General features: G+C 42.5%; 1 long non-coding RNA gene across 1 annotated transcript; it reads left to right on the forward strand.

Moving 5' to 3' along the window:
* The first annotated feature begins 15,988 nt into the window (after positions 1-15,988).
* LOC145423804 (uncharacterized) lies at positions 15,989-16,811 on the forward strand. Its single transcript, XR_013904846.1, has 2 exons — positions 15,989-16,509; positions 16,552-16,811. It is a non-coding gene; the product is annotated as an uncharacterized LOC145423804 (long non-coding RNA).
* The last annotated feature ends 1,736 nt before the right edge of the window (positions 16,812-18,547 follow it).

Raw genomic sequence — 18,547 nt, forward strand, 5'->3', positions numbered from 1 at the left:
GACTTAACGCCATAAAGGCAATAATCGAGGGAAACCCTTTCCTTCAGCAGCTCACCTGCTATGAAGGCTTTATCGACGAATTGAGCCGAGCTAAGGAGGCATTACAAGCCCGTGAGCTGGCAGACAGTGTCCGTTCCCGGGATTCCACGCCACAGCGACTGCAGACGGAGATCTCCGCCCATCAGCCGCCGCAGCAGCAGCAAACTAAGCTCGCCGCGACGGTACCGCAGCAGCAGACGGGGCTCTCGGTGTCGCAACAGCAGCTGCTAAAACGAGAGGGTTTTTTGGCGCCGCTGCCGCGGAGCCCTTCTCCATCCCCTCTCAGCTCTGACCGTCGCTCTCCCGCTGCTCTCCTAGCAGCGATGTGGTCGGATGATGAAGAGGAGACCGTCACCCCCGCATCATCACCGGTTTCCCCCGTCACCTCCGTTCCCTCATTAAGGAGGAGACGCCGTCGCCGGTCCTCTCCTCAGTCGGATTCCGGGACTACTGGGCAGCCGGCTGGGGTGAGTGACAAAGACACTTTCTCTGTTCACTCTGAGGCTAGTTCTCACTACTCTGAATGCAGGAATGCAAACTCTGTGACTCTTGCCGTAGACGCTAAAGGCTCACGGTCTGTAAACGTTGAATCTGAACCCGAACTTCTTATGAACCATTGTACTGCCCGGAGGGTCAACTCAGAGACAGTTTCTCCTACGTTTGGACTCATATTCGAGAAAGATCATCCTTCGCTAGTGTTTCCTAGGTCTAAAAACTCGAAGTCAGCATTTCCTGAGTTAGAGACACCTGTTTCTGTGCCCTTTACCTGTGTGTCTGCTGAGGATGATTGTTTTGCAGTTAAGCTCACCCCTGGGGCTTTACTACCTGCCCCCTTAGATGGTAAAACAGTAAAATCCAAGACTGTAAATGTTCCTGTGATAGCTCGACCCCAGCTCGTTGCTTCTGAGCCATCACCCCCGGGGATTGTCCATTCTGACGTATGTACTGATTCAAATGTTCTTGAGTCAGGGGGCTCTACACCCACCACTGTTTACCCTAGGTTTACTGCTTCCGGCGATCCGGTGGTAAAAGACTTTGTTTCATCTGCCTCTCCGGTGCACAGACCTATGTTTACATCAGCTATTAACCCCTCCTCTGTCAGTATAAGTACGGTTAGCTCCGAAGAAAGAAGCTCTAAGACTGTTGGTGCATCAGCTGATCACATTTCTCTAGAGTCTGTACACACTGAAGGTGATGCATTAGTGCCTGTAAGCTACAGCTTTAGTACACTTAACGCTACGAAGTCAGAGCGCTGTTCCTCATCCGCTCACTCAGGGCAGGGAATCGATCTCTTGCAGACTGTTCTTTCTAGGCCCGCCTCCCAGGCCCCTTGTGTTCTAGGGATAGCTGCGGCCCAGCACTCACCTGCACCTGTCTCAATTCCCCAGGTGAGGGGGGCTGGCGCCCAGCTGGTCCCTGTTCCGGTTTCCGGGTCAACTGAGGCTCTGCTGGTCCCTGCACCCGTATCGGCTCCTCGGGTGGGGACAGCAGCCGCCCAGTCCCTGCCGAAATCTGTGCCAACCGCTGAGGTGGGGCCCGCCAGGACCCAGCCAGTCTCTGCACCTGTACCTACTCCTCAGGTGGGAGCGACTGGTGTCCAGCAGGTGCCTGCACCTTTCAACTGCGTTGTAGGCCCAGGGGAACTGACACTGCCACCTGTCCTACATCCGCTCCCACACCCATCATTGCACTCAGCTGCACAGGATGCCCCTCAGTCAGTCATTCAACCCATAACCCTGCCATTAATACACTCTGTAGCTGAGCCATTAGCCGCTCAATCCGCGGCCGATTCAGCCGCTCCTCCACCCATTACACCTCCACCACAACCGACAGTGCAGTCTCCAGTGTCCCCAGTGCAGCCTCCCTTAGCACAGTTATCCACTCAACCACCAGCACCACAACTGTCACTACTACCTCTAGTTCATTCACCTGTGAGGTCATCAACTCCACCGCCTACTCCACTCTCACCACCACCGTTACAACAGACATCACTTCAGTCCCCTGTGCCAGTGCAGACACCCTCAGTTCAGCTTCCCGTGCAGTCATCTACTTCACCACCATTAGTAGCTCAGGTCCCCGTATCTCCAGTAGCTCGGCTCGCACTTGAACCATTGGCCCAGTTCCCCGTGGCAGTGCAGTTCTCTAGCCAGCTTGACATTGAGCCAGGGGTCCCAATTCTCTCTGGCTCTACATCAGCTCCTGCTGGAAGCTCGGATGAGCTCATCCAGGACTCCGTGGCTCCCGCGCCGCCATCTACCTCGTCCGCTGGGGGTTCCAGTGAGCCCGGCCAGCACCTCCCTGTCTCCGCTGGAGGGCCCGAGGAGCCCGTTCAGCCTCCTGTCTCCGCTGGAGGGTCCGAGGGGCCCGTTCAGCCTCCTGTCTCCGCTGGAGGGTCCGAGGGGCCCGTTCAGCCTCCATCAGCCTCTGCAGCTCCGTCTGGCCCAGCCTCAGAGTCCTCGTCCCCGTCTGGCCCAGCCTCAGCCTCTGCAGCTCCGCCTGGTCCAGCCTCAGCCTCTGCAGTTCTGCCTGGTCCAGCCTCAGCCTCTGCAGCTCCGCCTGGTCCAGCCTCAGCCTCTGCAACCTCGCCTGGTCCAGCCTCCGAGTCTTCGTCCTCGTCTGGTCCAGCCTCAGCCTGTGCTTCGCCTGGTCCGGCCCCCGCATCGCCACCGTCTGGTCCTGCCTCGTCTGGTCCTGCCTCGTCTGGTCCTGCCTCGACTGGTCCTGTGCCCACCAGGCCATGGCCAGCGCGCCTGAGACTGGAGGGCCGCCGCTGCCTTCCGCGCGGTCGGCCCCCTGAACTGCTCCGTCGTCTCCTTCGCCGCCGCCGCTGCCTTCCGCGCGGTCGGCCCCCTGAACTGCTCCGTCGTCCCCTTCGCCATCGCCGCTGCCTTCCGCACGGCCGGCCTCCGGACCAGCTCTGTCACCTGTGCCACCCACCTGGTCGGCCCCCCGACCGTGTGACCCGTGACCTCTTGTGCCTGTGGTCTCTGGGTCGGCCTCCTGAACTTTATTTGACCTTTGGTCTTGTGCTCCTGTGTTTTCTGTTGTTCGTTTTTGTTTTTTGTTCCGAGCCCTCCGTCCTAGGCCCCCGCCGCCCGCCCTGGGTCGTTTTCTGTTTGGTTTTTGTTTTCCTGTGTTTGGGCTGTCTGGAGCCAGCCCTTGAGGGGGGGGGGGGGGGGGGGTACTGTCATGGTCCTGGGTCATTTTGACCCAGTGTTCTTAGTTTTTCTGTAGTTTTGTATTTTGTTTCTTATGTCCATTGGATTGTTTGGTTTGGTATTTGGATTCCCCCTGTGTCCATGTTTTTATTGTGGTGTTTGCTCTGGTACCGTGTTCCCATCCTATGTGTTCTGTGTTCTCCTCATCCCCTCGTATTCATCCTTCTTCTCTGCCTCTCTCTCTGCCTCTCTCTCTCCGTGCTCATCTCTGTGTACTGTGTTGTGTTTGAGGTCCACATCTTGGTGTCAGTATCGTCAGTTTCGTGTCCTCCCTGCTCGGCCATGAGTAATTGTCTTCAGCTGTGTTCCCCATGTGTTCCCACTTCCCTCGTTACCTTCTGTGTATTTATGTCAGAGTGTCCCTTTGTTCTGTGTTGCGTCGTCCCTCTAGGTTGTGTGCATTTTCCGTGTCTTCCCAGCGCCTCAGCTTTTAGTTGCTCCCAGTATAGTTTTATATGACTTCTTATGTTCCTGTTAATAAAGACCGGCCTTTGAGTTCATCCCCGTGTGTCTAGAGCCGTGCATTTGGGTCCTCTCTTGCCTTCACACAGCCGCCGCATGACATTTAGGCAATTATTGGAAAGTGGAGAACTCACCAAAATGAGGACAGAGAGAGAATCCTGGCTAAAGTCAGACATTACATTAAAAGCTTAACAACCAAGAGTCACACATTTGAACTTCACATTTTTTTGCTTCTTGCTAGAGGCAAAAAGTCAAACAAGGCATATCTTGCACAGCTTTTTCGCTTAACTTAGACAAAAGAAAGCCTTTTTGTACCTCACCCTTGCCCTCCAAAATGCAGCATTATCTGGGGTCAGGAAATAAAGGTAGGGATGAGGAATACAGGAAACGGTAGGCTTTACTCTGTATTATTTTTAGCAATTTAATCCAATTTCAAAGAGCTTTGCTGTGTTGTTTTGCTGTGAGGGGATTGTGTCACACAGAAAGCATCTACTAAAAACTTAGAGCATCTTATGCAGGGAGCACTGTGGCTGTGGTTTGACGGCTGATTCCACCTTGGCAAAGTACATGGACTTGTTTTACTATAACAATAACCTTGCTCTCTATTAGCAAAGGACAATATGCAAAGCACACCTGCAACATCAACAGGGTTTTCATTCTACCCAGTCCTTACTGTGACTTTCACTGTAAAATGATAAACCTGTCCAATGGTAGGCATCAGTTGTAGCCAGTTAATTGTATATCTGCAACAGCTACAATAAAACTCTTGACTTTTCTCTATAATGTGGTTTTTATTTTCAGGAAAATGCTGTTAGGCAGGGAAAAGGAAACATATCCCCACGCATACGAGTGAATGTGAACAACTAAGCGGGGACTCTTTTATTTTTTGAGAAATGAGCAAGCCGAACATTTTATGTCAATCTCAGAAAAAAACTTAGTTTAACATGTCAGTACTTTCTGCTTCTCCACGTCTATTTGGAAGCCTCTAGAGATTGCAGCAAATTATTTATAGAGAGTAATGTACATAAACCAGTTTTAAATTATCATCATACATTTAACACGGTGATGGATTGGGGACTTGTACTCTCAAGGGTGTACTCCGCTTCTCTCCCTGTGATAGGATGGAAATAGATGTGTAGTTAGTGTTTTGTATAAAATAGCAATTAATCTTGTTTTTGGTTTGTTAACAGGACTAGCTTTGTGGCGAGTAATTAAGCTGGTAATAAAAACAGTAGGGCTTCAGCCTTAACACCCAACAAAAGTTAACTGCCAATTAGTTTTATAACTTTAATTACTTGAAACTGTAGAGAGGTGAACCTTAAAGGATTCGACGGGGAATGAGTGATAAAAGGGTAGTGGATTCTGATTGTATAACCTGAACTCCAACCTGACCGCACTATCAGTGGAAGACTGATATATTGCTGCTTTCATATATATTTGCCTGCTGGTGTTACTGTCAGAATTAGGATCAAAATGATAAAGATATAAAATACCCCCACAGCCATGTTAAACTCTTTGGGAGAAAGCTGTGCTTCAAAGAGACACCAAGTATTTTTGACCTTTACATAACAAAGCAAGTTGACTAAGAATATATTCTTATCTATAGGAACAGCCTCGGGAGAGGTATGTGGTCAGACAATTACTATTTAAATCATATCACAGTTCTGTGAAGACAGCATTAAATCATTTGGGGCTTTTTTTTTTCATATTCACTCCTGACCTTAACTAAAACAGCAGTACCAGTGTGATGATAAAGCACTGCCATTTCATAACGTTGCTGTCATCGCATTAAAAGGTTGTTGGCATGCCCACAGTTTTTTCTTACATAAACCACAAAAAAATTGGTTTAGTATATCAATAATATGAGTCATAGGAGACCAAGAAATTTGGGCATGCTGATAATAAAACTATTAATGAATCTGGGGACTTATTTTTAAGACGGAGGTTGTCATTTGTCATCTACATTAAAATACAGCACAGCCCCCAGGGTTTAAATATTCTAGAGATACTTCCAACTATTTTTGCCAGTATGACAAACTGCCATAAAACAGTGGGAGGTTAAAAAAGAAGGGAAAGCAGCTGAAAAAGATTCCTGTCAGTACCTTAAGATCTCTAGTTTTTGCATATTCAAGTGTTTTTCATTTGTAAAAGAAATCTGTTTTGTAACATGACCTTTCATGCCCGCAAGAAATAAGCAACCTCCATTAAAGATTCAAATTAATACCCCATATACAACTCAGACATCCCACTCTGTTTAGTCTTTTGAGACTCCCTCTATAATGGATATTCAAAAGTTTACTCTAGTGAGCAATAAACTGAGATTTCAAAGACTTATTAATAATCAGGAAATGATGTCATCGCTAAATTCTGATGAGTAATGCAAATTGTGGTTTCTGTTAGAAGTTGCCTATGTGGGATTGCTAGCAGAATAAAACTATGGTGTATGTGATGGTCCTTTCTCTTTGTTTTGTTCTCTTTTTTGTTCCCTAGTGGATCTAGGGAACTATATACAGTACATTTATATATTTAGAGTTTCTGCCCCACTAAAATGCACCATGAGAAGCAGCTGGTGAACAAGTAAAGCTTACCTAAAGTTCTTTTTACATGAAATCATAGCTTGTGAACTGCCAGCATCTTTGGCTCTCTTCCTTTATCCTGTCTCCCTTCTCTCCTGCCGCCCAGGTCGCAGCAGATGGCCGCACCTCCGGTTTCTTCCTGTTAAAAGGGAGTTTTTCCTTCCCACTGTTACCAAAGTGCTTGCTCTTAGGGGGTCATATGATTGTTGGGTTTCTCTCTGTGTGTATTTTTGTAGGGTCTACCTTACAATACAAAGTGCCTTGAGGTGACTGATGTTGTGATTTGGCGCTGTATAAATAAAATTGAATTGAAACATACACCGTTTGAGTGTAGTATAAAACAACACCTTTTTGTAACAAACACAATCATGTGGAAACAAAAAAAGGTTTTCACAGGACTCTATGTAGGGCTATGTAAAACTAAATACACCCTTAATGCCTCCATGGGAATCAAGAGGCTAAGAAGCAGCTACGTGCTGCTTTAATTAATCAAATACACTCGATTAATTAATCATAAGCAAGTGTGACCACCTCCATCAAAGCAGAACTTTTGGCACTTTGCTGGTCTGGTGTGTGTAAACACAATGCTGTAATCTTCCCAGGTACAAATTCCCCCAAAGGTCAGCTTGTGCAATGTGCAGAGAAATTGCAAAAAACCCAACAGTTACATCACAGACTCTACAGCCCTCAGATAGTACACTATCACTGAATGTTGGCGTTTATGACAGCACAGTTTAAAAAAGACTGAACAACTGTAGCTTGTGTGGAAGGGTTGCCAGGTGAAAGCCTCTCCTCTTTAAGAACATACACCACAAGGCAGCACGACTGAGGTTTTCACAGTTGCATCTGAACATACCACAAGACAAATGTCAAACTTGAATGAATCAAAACAACACCGTATAAAAGAATGGAGCAAAATTCCTCCATGATGATGTGAGAGATTGATAAAATCATACAGAAAACGATTACTTATTGCTGATAAAGGTGGTTCTACAAGCGGTTGAGTACTTAGATTTTCACAGGACTGCATAAATGCTCTTTGACTGTGTATAGTATGCAGTCTCATTGCTATGCTCTCCAAGCACATTGGCCCGTATATGCGTGTGCTGCAGCTCACTTTCAATAAATAATTTAATTTCCTTGCAATATCTGCACCCATTGTAACTGTCTTTGCAAATAAGGTTGATTTAATTAGATTTAATTAGGTTTGAGCGTGTATTCTTGTGTCATAATGGTAGACTGGCACCAACGATTTATTAATTATTTAACATCTAGCTATCTATAATATTCTGCTGATGTATTTTTATTATCATTTGAGCTTGTGGTAATAATAACCCAACCACAGTAATCCAGACATTAGGTTTCTGGGTTGTTGTCAACCTTCGTTAAGTGTCATTAACGTGTTTTCTGTAGTTTTGTCCTTTACAAGAACTAAAAATGTGCCAATCTCAATCACCTCCCTGTCGGTCTCTTTCTTTTCCTCCTCTCTTTTCCTATCACAGATATGATTGTTGAACAATACTGTGCACCATCAATCAGTCCATCAGTCACGTAAACAGCAGAACCTATTTCATTTAAATGTTTGCCAAAAACAGGGTTTGGAACAATCAGTGACAGACAAACCGGTCAGGATGCAGTTTCCTGCAGAGCACCCTGCAGGGGCCCAACTTCAGGACAGCCTCTGTGACAACAGGGGGTGGTGGATTCTCTCTGAAATAGAATGTGAGTAGGATTGTGGATTGGTTCCTGGATTTTAGCTCATTATAGTGAACTTGAAAGGGCATGGCAGTAACGACCTTGATTTAAAGACAAAACGTTTAAATTGTACAGGGGGATTTTTAAATCACCCTTTTTCCTGATATGTTTAACTCGTCCTATTAATTTTCACCAGAAACGTACAGCCTTATAAATTCTGACTTATTATCACTGCAGGCTGTTTTTTTTTTCCTTCTCTTTTTTTGGATCCATTTAAGAGTGCAATGAGTTTTACATTGAACATGAAATCTATTCCTATTGCTAAATATTGATTGAGGTAAAATACAGATTTCCCAGCTTTATAACCCCAGGGAGGAATATGAAAAAGTTATTAGATCACTTACACAAAATTGCGAAAATATGTAGTGTATTTCAAATACACCCATTTGTGCTGATCGCCATACATCAGATGACATGGAAACAATGAAAGTATTCTCCCTTCAGGCTTCTACGAATAATTAATAAAGTGAGAGCTGCCTCAAATTAAAATGATTGATGTGTACATGTGTGGGGGTTTCTTCGTTCTGGGTCTTTTAAAAAAATACTGAAATCCACAATCAGTTGTGTTTTCAAAGTTGGGTAAGGGGCTTTAGATTTAAACACACTTGAATTACCCTTCTTTGGGGTTTTATGCATGTGCAGTCTTATGTGCAGCACAAGGGCATCAAACATGCCTACAGGCACAACGTTTTACACACACACTGAACCTCATATAGCCATTGTGACTTGTAGTTATAGTGAGGACTGAAGGCTGTTCAGTTACATTGCCTGATGTCTTCTATAGAGCTTATTATCGTTTCACTTGACCTACCTGAAGTAATTCAATGGTGGATCTGAATTATTTAATTCTTTTTCGCTGCTGTAATTTCCCCGCCACGCTCACAGGAGAGTAACTTCAGATTTATGCAGATAATATTCTCACCTTATCTCGTCTCAAAACACAGGGCTTATTCAGCATGAGGAAAAGACACATTAAGACGCCAGAGGGTGAAAACTAAATTTATTTAATAAATATGGCAAGCAGAGAAAATTCTTTCACACGCATTTTTTAGGGTTTTCCTCCAACATTGCCTCATATTTTCAACAACATTTCATTGCTACCTGCACAACAAAAATCAAATATTTATTGTAAGGGCTGGCCATGTCTGAACCACATATTAGTCTTGTTTTGCACAGAGAAAACAACACGGTGGCCTTCTAAGGAATATAAATACATTTTTAAGCCAGCTTTTCCTTCCTTGTATTCTGTGGTTGTCGTAATACTTGTATCATTTTTTCTAGCCTTTTTAATTTATTTTATTAAGCTTTCTGATGGACACTATCCATTTTGTGCAGCTTGTTCTTATCAATTTTGAGAAAATACTTGCAGTCTTTGCAATCTTTTGACTAAACGGAATACCACTTTTCTGAATTAAATAAACACCTGGCTTTGTCTCTGTCCTTCACTGATTTTGAAAAGTCTTGTTCAGATGTATTTGTGAGGAAGAGAAAAGAAAAAAATTCAAATAAAGTTTGGATGAAAAGATTTTAAAGAAACACAGGATTGCTTGTTTAACTAAAGTTCACACTGACAATTTTCTGCAACTCATGAAAGGTATCAAACCTTTTGCAAAGCATTAGCACAGTTGTGTTTCCATCACTTTAAAGGATGTTACATTTATTTTAATTTGTTCCCTCAAACTCACCATAACTATAACCCCAAGCTCTACCAGAACTAAATAGTCATACCAGAGTTTCATGATTTACGTTAATGTAACTTCTTGTCCCCCAAAAGGGAGAAAAGTCCCCATAACATGAGTAATACAAGTCCAGATACACAAACAAATCATAAACAACACAAACTATTAGAATTTATGAAGGCACTCTCTGTTCTCCTTGGTTTTAAATAAAGAGAACAGGAGAAAAAATACTTTCAAAAGTACACACATGCAGACACACTGACACACAGAAAATGACAGACCCTCTGTCTCCATGGAGCCCAACTGGAAATCATTCATGATTGGTTTCTATTGTTAAAAGTTATGCCAAGCACCAGCCTGTGAGCTGCAAGGTGATGAATGGCATAGAATGGCAAAATAAACAAATATTTACATGCTGACAGTTCCTTTTCAATTAAAGGGGAACAGCCATGAATTTTTCCAATATTATCTACAGCAAAAACTGTCTGGTTGACACTCCATTAGCAAGGAAAGTGTGTATCATTTTGTAAATAGGGAGGAGCATTACGCAGAGGTTTATGGTTAGCACACTGGCAAAACTAGCAAAAATCTGTCAGAACATCAGAGCATTGCAGTGGGTGTTGTAGCAGAAAGGATTTTCACTTTATGAAGCGCACAGGTTAATATCTATCCACTGAAAGTGTGCATCTCAGTATGTCAGCGCAACCTTTCATAGATCTTCTTTACAGTGAATTACATTTATAAATAGCATTAACAATGACAGTCCTATTGAACTGTATCATTTTAAAAGTTGTACAGAACAGCATTTTCAGCACAGGCAACTAGTAAAATTACCAAACCTTTACATTTTAGTTATTCAGATAATAGATCTTAAGTTGGAGCATGGCGGTGTCTGATGTTTCCTTACTGTGATGACCCCTGCCCTATACTCTCACTCTTTTCCTTTCCAAGTGTTCCAGGTCCTTGGTGGGCGGGGCACAGGGCATGCCAATTGGGAATACCTGGGCCCTGTGCTTCCCAGGATATAAAGCAATGGCTGGTACTTTATTCTTTCTCTTGCTCATCTACCCTCCTGCCACTGTGCTACACACTTGTCCTCATACTCATGCATCCTACACCACTAATATTACCAATTTGAACAACTCCTAGCTTTGTATTTAAGCTATTACATTTGTTTAATGAATTATTTTCTTAAGCTGCTGCACAAGGTGGCCATACGAGCGAGGTTGTGCCACTACCAGGATTGTGACCGTTGTGGTGGCCTCCAGTTCTAGTGCTTTTGACTGCTGTTGGCAACAGTGTATTATCTTGGATGGAGTTATATGATATCCTGATTGCCTCTGTAGCCTTATTGAGCTTGGCATAAACTAGTTCTAGAAGCTGGTTGGAATGCTATTTTCAGAGGCTCTCCTAAAGGACAGAAAGGGGCTACCATCACAAGATCCAGTCCTGCAGTTACTGCATTTATAAAAACATAAAAATGCAATGTAATACAAAACTGCAGCAGAGCCGCATGTGTCGCAGAAGACTTTTCATTACCAGTGTTGATAAGAAAATCCTCTGGATTATTTAAATACACACCGGCAGGAGGTTTTGCTAGATGACAGTGAAGCACTTGATGAAGGCGGAGGAAGTAAGTGACTATAGAAGGTGGGGTCCACTTTAATGGTGTTGGTCATCATATAAAACCTTCCTAATGGTATTCAGTCAAGTGATCAGCCATCGTGGGACCCCTGCTGCTGCTGCTACTGTGTGTGTCTTTTTTCAGTCTGTCGTCTCAGCTCATTCATGAATAATTTATAACGGACCCCATAAATTCACATCTTTAGAATCACAGATTAATACACCGGGGGCTGAGGGTAACAGAAGAAAGTAAAAAAAAAAGAGAAAAAGAAGATGAGAATGACAACCTCTCCCACCTGTGTGCCAGTTTTTGCTATGTGTACATTATTCTATTTTTATGTATCTTTTTACTTCAGCTCATGAGACATTAGCATGGCTTCTGAAGTGAAATGCACCAGTGTAAAGGAGTAGATTTAGCAAAATACTGTGACAGACAATAAACACAGAGTACTACAGTACATTAGCACTGCAGGATTCAATACAGGCCTCCTAATCACTACCCATTGGGACAGGCTTACAGGATTGGCAGCTGTATCTGCACCGCCTCCTGTCCACATATCAGAGAGTGCTTGAGCAGGACACTGGGCCCCTGAATTGCTCTCAGTGATCAGGGTAGCACCTTGCAGAGCAGCTTGCAGCAATTAGTGTGTGAGTGTGTCAGCGAATGAGATGCAAATTATAAAGTACTTTTGATGAACGTACAGTATAAATGGTTTTGGCAATTGCGGAATACTAAAAAAATATGTGTTTCAATCCATTTTCTAAAAGTTTGAGTTCTGTGGTTGTCATTTGCATGGTAATGTTGGAAAAGAGGATGTTGAGGACATGTTTTATTGCTTTACTTGCTCAAGAATAATAATATAAAAAAAACCCAACTTTATTTCATTCCTGATATGAGCAGCCTTCACAACTGATATCCAATATTTTTGTAGCTACATTTTAAACTTACAGAAATACTTCTTACTCATAGATGAATTTCATCCTCATGATACTTTAAGGAAAAAATTGTAGAAAATTTTTTTTTTTTACAGGCTAACTTTTATTTGATGGACCCTGCTGTCTGTTTAATCGATTACAAACACTGTCCTCAGCAAAACAGTTGTAGTCTTTCATAGAAAAACCACGTGAAACAACAGGTTCGATAGGGCAACAGGCGTGAGCAGCCAGATACGAGTTCGTCAACCTCTTTCACTGTCAAAATTAATTAAAAAGAAAAAATGATTGCTGGCAATATAAGCACAACATGGGCTCAATAATTTTCCAGTGTTTGAAAGGAGCTCTTATTTTGTAGGCCACTCACTCTGAACAACTGAGCAGTAAAAGGTTGCTTTTGAGACCTACCTTGGTCTGCTAGCGTCTTTGTATACAGTATGTAAAACATAATAGGAAAAGCTGTATCACACTTGCATTATATCACATTTGTGGGAGACGTTTTATGTGTATGAGGTTTCATGTTTTACAAGCCTGAATGCAAAACGATTACCACAAGAATAGATTTGCATTTAGATGTATTTCAAAGCAGCCAAAAACACATTACTCAACACCACATCAACTTTGTGAATTTTTCCCTCTGCTCCATTTCACTGCAGATCTGCTGAACTGCTGCACTTCATTTTACATGCTTACATTTAAGGTAAAAAAAAATGGCAGCTCTGCTAATTTGAAACATCATAAATTCCATGACAGTTGCACGCCAGTACTATATTTCAGTAACCCAGTTGTTCTATCCTGCTATTTGTGTCATCATTTTACGACCGTATGACCAATTTCCACTTTGCTAGCAGGGGAGAGTCTCTATCTTCTTATTATATGCTCTTTCATGCTTCCAGTTGATATACCACAGGAGGCATTCTTTTCTGCCCCTCTGTATGCAGTTATCACATTTTGCAATGTAAACTGCCACAACGGTGTTTGTGAGAACTTTCTTGATCAAAACTAAGGGTGAATTTGAAGATCCGACTGGTCCGATCCATGAGTTCTGTGTCCTCGTTTAATAATTAATACCGATGACTTGTGGATTCTAACATCATTGTGTTTTTGTTCTATTTTAATGACAGTCATGTTTATTGTAATACCAGTTGAGAGGAGACACCAAACTGCTACAGGCCATGTTTCTGTAGGAATTTAAAGGGAGCTTGAAATTAGTTGGTATTCAGTTACTGTATCATGTATCACACCCACTATACCCTTTGCTAATGAGGAGGTGGATGAAAAAATGCACTTGCTGTGTAATTTAGCTGAAAATTAGATGATGTTTACATCACCCTGAATGTTAACTGTGAGTTATTTTTAAGTTAATTATTCATTTTTTTCTTCTTTTGCTGACAGAATATCCTTTATTTTAACTACTATGTAACTGAATAAATACCTGTTATTTTACTGAAAACCACAATCATAACACTGCACAATGCACACAGTCACAAACTACTGTAAGAGACAGTTTCATGAAATATGTATGTAGAGAAAGCTCAGGCTCTGAGGTGTGTTATCAAACTGTGAGGGAAGTGCTTTGAATTTTATGAAGCTTCTACTGAGAAACTGAATGAACTGAATAGTATTGTTCAGTAAATATCTGTTCAGAAGGAACTGGTAACATGAAGTAAACAAACCTCAAACAAACCAATGCCGAACTGGGTGGTGGTGGTAGTTGAAAGCTCGGGGAAAAGAGGGAAAGAAAGATAATTTTCCACTAGTTTAACTGCATATAAGTCTCTGTACATTCCAGCAAAGTGACATAAGAAAGTGTGAGGAGACTGTGGATTCAAAAGATGTTGTCTATAAAATAAGATGAATATATATACACTGAGTGGACACTTTATCGGGCATACCTGTTCAGCTGATACTGGACAGGTGCACCTGTGATGTAATGTTAGCACAAATATTTAATCAGTTAACAATACATGCCAAAATTCATCTCAGTACAATTAGGCATGCAGACATGGTCATGATGAGCAAATATCTAGTGTACTGCAGGACAGAAAAGCAGGAGTCCCTCAAACAGCTACTCAATCACGGTGTGCGGAAGAGTATCACTGAAACCATTATACATCCATCCTTGAAGCAGATAGGCTACAGCAGCAGCAGATGTCATTTCTGTTAGCTAAGATCAGGGAATTGAGGGTACAATTTGCTCATTTGCTCACCTAAACTGGACAACAGAAAACTGTAAAAAAACATTACCTGGTCTGATGCGACATAGTGTTAGAATTTGATCTAAACTATATGAAAGAATGGATCCATCCCGACTTGTATCAAAGGTTCAGGCTAATAGTGATGCAGATGCTGGTTGTCCTATGTGTAAATATAAATAAACCTGAATTAAAATGGAATTGAATGGAATGTCCCAGGTGCTCACATTTCATGAATTACAGCTAATGATCTGTCTATGAGAGAGAGAAAAAATCTCCCATTATTTCATCCATGAAGGCTCGGTGGAAAACTAAATGTATATTTCTGTCTGCATCGTAAATAAACAGTATTCCCTACTCAGGGAATCTGGGTTAAGGGAACTTTGTTCTACAAAATTGCTCCATTCGGAGTACCCTGCAGCATCAACAAGATCAACACCACTTATTGCATGTTGCTGCTCATAATACAATTTTAGACTCTGTAGTAAACTAAAATATAGAATATATACAGAAACCAAAGCTCATGGTATTGCAAAGTCTAAACTAATGAAATGCAGGGAAGTCAGTAGTTCTCAAAGGTTTTTATAGCGTTGCTCACTTCACAAGTAGAAAATACTATAGTTCATCTCTCACGCCCCCAAGATGCCTCATTTGTTTTGCCAATCTATGAACAAATAAGAAAACAAATTAGTCAATATAATATGTTTATATTTCTTCCATTGCCCCCTGTGACTCTTCTACCAAAGATTTATGTAGCCCTTCTCTCCTCTCTGCGACAACAGGCTGACAAGGCGTCAATCTCTGCTCTCTAACTGAGCGTTGCAGCACAGAACACCCACAGAGATGCCAGACGATCGATATTCAGAATAAATTCTACCTTTCACTTCCTACTCACACTGTGGGAGAGAGGAGTTAGGGAGCAGACTCACACACACGCTTACACACTTATCCTCATATGTGTGCACACTCTTACATGCACACACATCATACTGGTGTTAGAGAGGGCAATGCAGTTGACATGTCAGCGTGCTGCAGGCAGGAGGCAGCGAGAAAACCTCCCTGTGGTGAAACCTTAAAGTGTCATTACATTCCTCTGTTGCAGACACCACCTGCCTGGCTGCCATTAAGCATCTTACATGAATACACTGTGACCTTGAATAAAATTGAAAGAATCTCAAAAAAAAATAATAATAATAAAAAAAATTATATATATATATATATATATATATAGAGAGAGAGAGAGAGAGAGAGAGAGAGAGAGATTGTGGGGATAGGTTAATTGATTAATCCAGATTGCCCATAGGTGTGAATGCGGGAGTGAATGTGAGCGCGAATGGTTGTCTGTCTCTGTGTGTTAGCCCTGTGACAGACTGGCGACCTGTCCAGGGTGTACCCTGCCTCTCGCCCTATGACAGCTGGGATAGGCTCCCGTGCCCCCCGCGACCCTGAAAAGGATAAGCGGAAGCGAATGGATGGATATATATATATATATATATATATATTGTTACACCCCGGCCTAGGCAACCGGGGTGCAACGCAGAAAAACAAAGATAAGGAAAATAAAAACCACGAAGGCCCTCCACCAAAATCCCAAAACGAAAATATCCCATGACGAAAGTATTTACAACAGACTATTTATTTACACCAAACACACCAAACTATTTACAACTCGGGGGAGATCGCGACCATGACATACAGAAACACAGGGCTTAAATACATAGAAGGAGCAATTAGGGAATGGACCACAGGAGGGAAACACAGCTGGGGCAAATTAGAACTGACGAGACAGGGAAAATGTAAACTGAACACACTAAGATAACACAGACTTTCAAAGTAAAACAGGAAACACATGACAGTCACGCAAAAACAAAACACTGACACACCAAAACGTAACATTTCCCCCTACCCAAAAATCAAACATGTAACCCCAAGTGAAATGTTTGATTCAGACAAACGAAGGCTGAAACGAAGGCAGACGAAGCTGATGGAGGCTGGAGCGGTCCCACTGACCCTCCAGCAGACGACGAAGGCTGGAGCGGTCCCACGGACCCTCCAGCGAAGGCGGATGAAGGCTGGAGCGGTCCCACGGACCCTCCAGCGACGACAAAGGCTGGGGCGGTCCCACGGACCCTCCCCCCAGCGAAGGCGGATGAAGGCTGGAGCGGTCCCTCGGATCCTCCAGCGAAGACAGACGGAGGCTGAAGCGGTCCTCGGACCCTCCAGCGAAGACAGAAGGCCGAAGCTGTCCCTCCTTCGGACCCTCCAGCGATCCCGGACGAGCCCCCATATGTTACACCCCGGCCTAGGCAACCGGGGTGCAACGCAGAAAAACAAAGATAAGGAAAATAAAAACCACGAAGGCCCTCCACCAAAATCCCAAAACGAAAATATCCCATGACGAAAGTATTTACAACAGACTATTTATTTACACCAAACACACCAAACTATTTACAACTCGGGGGAGATCGCGACCATGACATACAGAAACACAGGGCTTAAATACATAGAAGGAGCAATTAGGGAATGGACCACAGGAGGGAAACACAGCTGGGGCAAATTAGAACTGACGAGACAGGGAAAATGTAAACTGAACACACTAAGATAACACAGACTTTCAAAGTAAAACAGGAAACACATGACAGTCACGCAAAAACAAAACACTGACACACCAAAACGTAACAATATATATATATATATATATATATATATATATATATATATATATATATATATATATATATATATATTTATATATATATTAGGGGTGCAACGACGATACTCGTATCGATATTGAACCGTTCGATACAGTGCTTTCGGTTCGGTACGCATATGTATCGAACAATACAAAATTTTTAATTTATATTATCATCTTTCCTTCTGACGATGCTGTCTGTGTTGAGCGCTCAGTGGATCTGCACTCGACAGTGCAGCCTAGGCGGAGTAATCGAACGCAGATTCACTGAGCGCAGGGCAAGCTAGCCAGACAGAAGTTAAGCTCTCCTTGCAACATGGCAAATTGAACCTCTCCCACCCTCATTCAGATCTGGCGTTTGGAACTATTATGGTTTTCATGTGACGTATGACCCTGAAGGTAAGCGCATCATGGACAAAAGTAAAACAGTATGTTGGATGTGCCACACAATGCTCAATTACATTGGTGGGAACTAGTGCGTTAGCGCAGTTAACGTGTAGACGCCGTCCAGCCCCACGCACGGGGCGATCCGCGGTAGCTCGTTAACGGAGATTTGCCATGTTGTGGCGTTGACGTCTTTTCAACGAGATTAACGCTGACAGCACTAGTGGGAACACAACGAATATGACTGCACATTTACTCCGACATCATCCTAGTGCAAAGACAAGTGGAAGCAGACAAAAACAACAAGCATGCATGCTACAAACTTTACCCGAGTCATTTAGACAGCTGTTAGCACATGATTCTCCTTATGGGGACCTGATTTGTTTAATATGCTGCTGAGAATATAGCCCAGAAGAAGCGTATAGTATAGCTTTTATTTTGGAAAGAGACATTTCTCTGTAATAAACTTTTCCAAAGATGAGTGATTTCTCGAACAGATAGATTTATTTTTTTTATTACTTTGTTGTTTCAGCAATATTAAATTTAAAAACTGTACTTTTGAGTTAAAATATATATTTATAATGTTAATAAATGACAAATTAAAGAGGCATGAACCTTTTTTGTATCGAAAGAATATCGAACCGTGACACCAAAGTATCGAACCGAACTGTAAATTTTGTGTATCGTTGCACCCCTAATATATATATATATATATATATATATATATATATATATATATATATATATATATATATATATATATATATATATATATATATGCTCTCTCTGAGTGAATATCTAACTTTTCTTTGTGGCAAGCTTTAACTGTCTGACTGCTACTCAGTACTTTGGAGAGCTCGATTCTGTACTGGGTTCAAAACAGCAAAAGTGGTAATAAGAAAACAACACTAGTCCCAAAATAAAATGAAGGTATCAGTGCTGTTAAATAAATGAGCATGTGTGAATGAAAAGTTTCATTCTTGTAATCTGT

The sequence above is a fragment of the Astatotilapia calliptera genome, chromosome 22, assembly GCF_964374335.1.
Source record: "Astatotilapia calliptera chromosome 22, fAstCal68.1, whole genome shotgun sequence".
In the NCBI taxonomy this organism is placed as follows: domain Eukaryota; kingdom Metazoa; phylum Chordata; class Actinopteri; order Cichliformes; family Cichlidae; genus Astatotilapia; species Astatotilapia calliptera.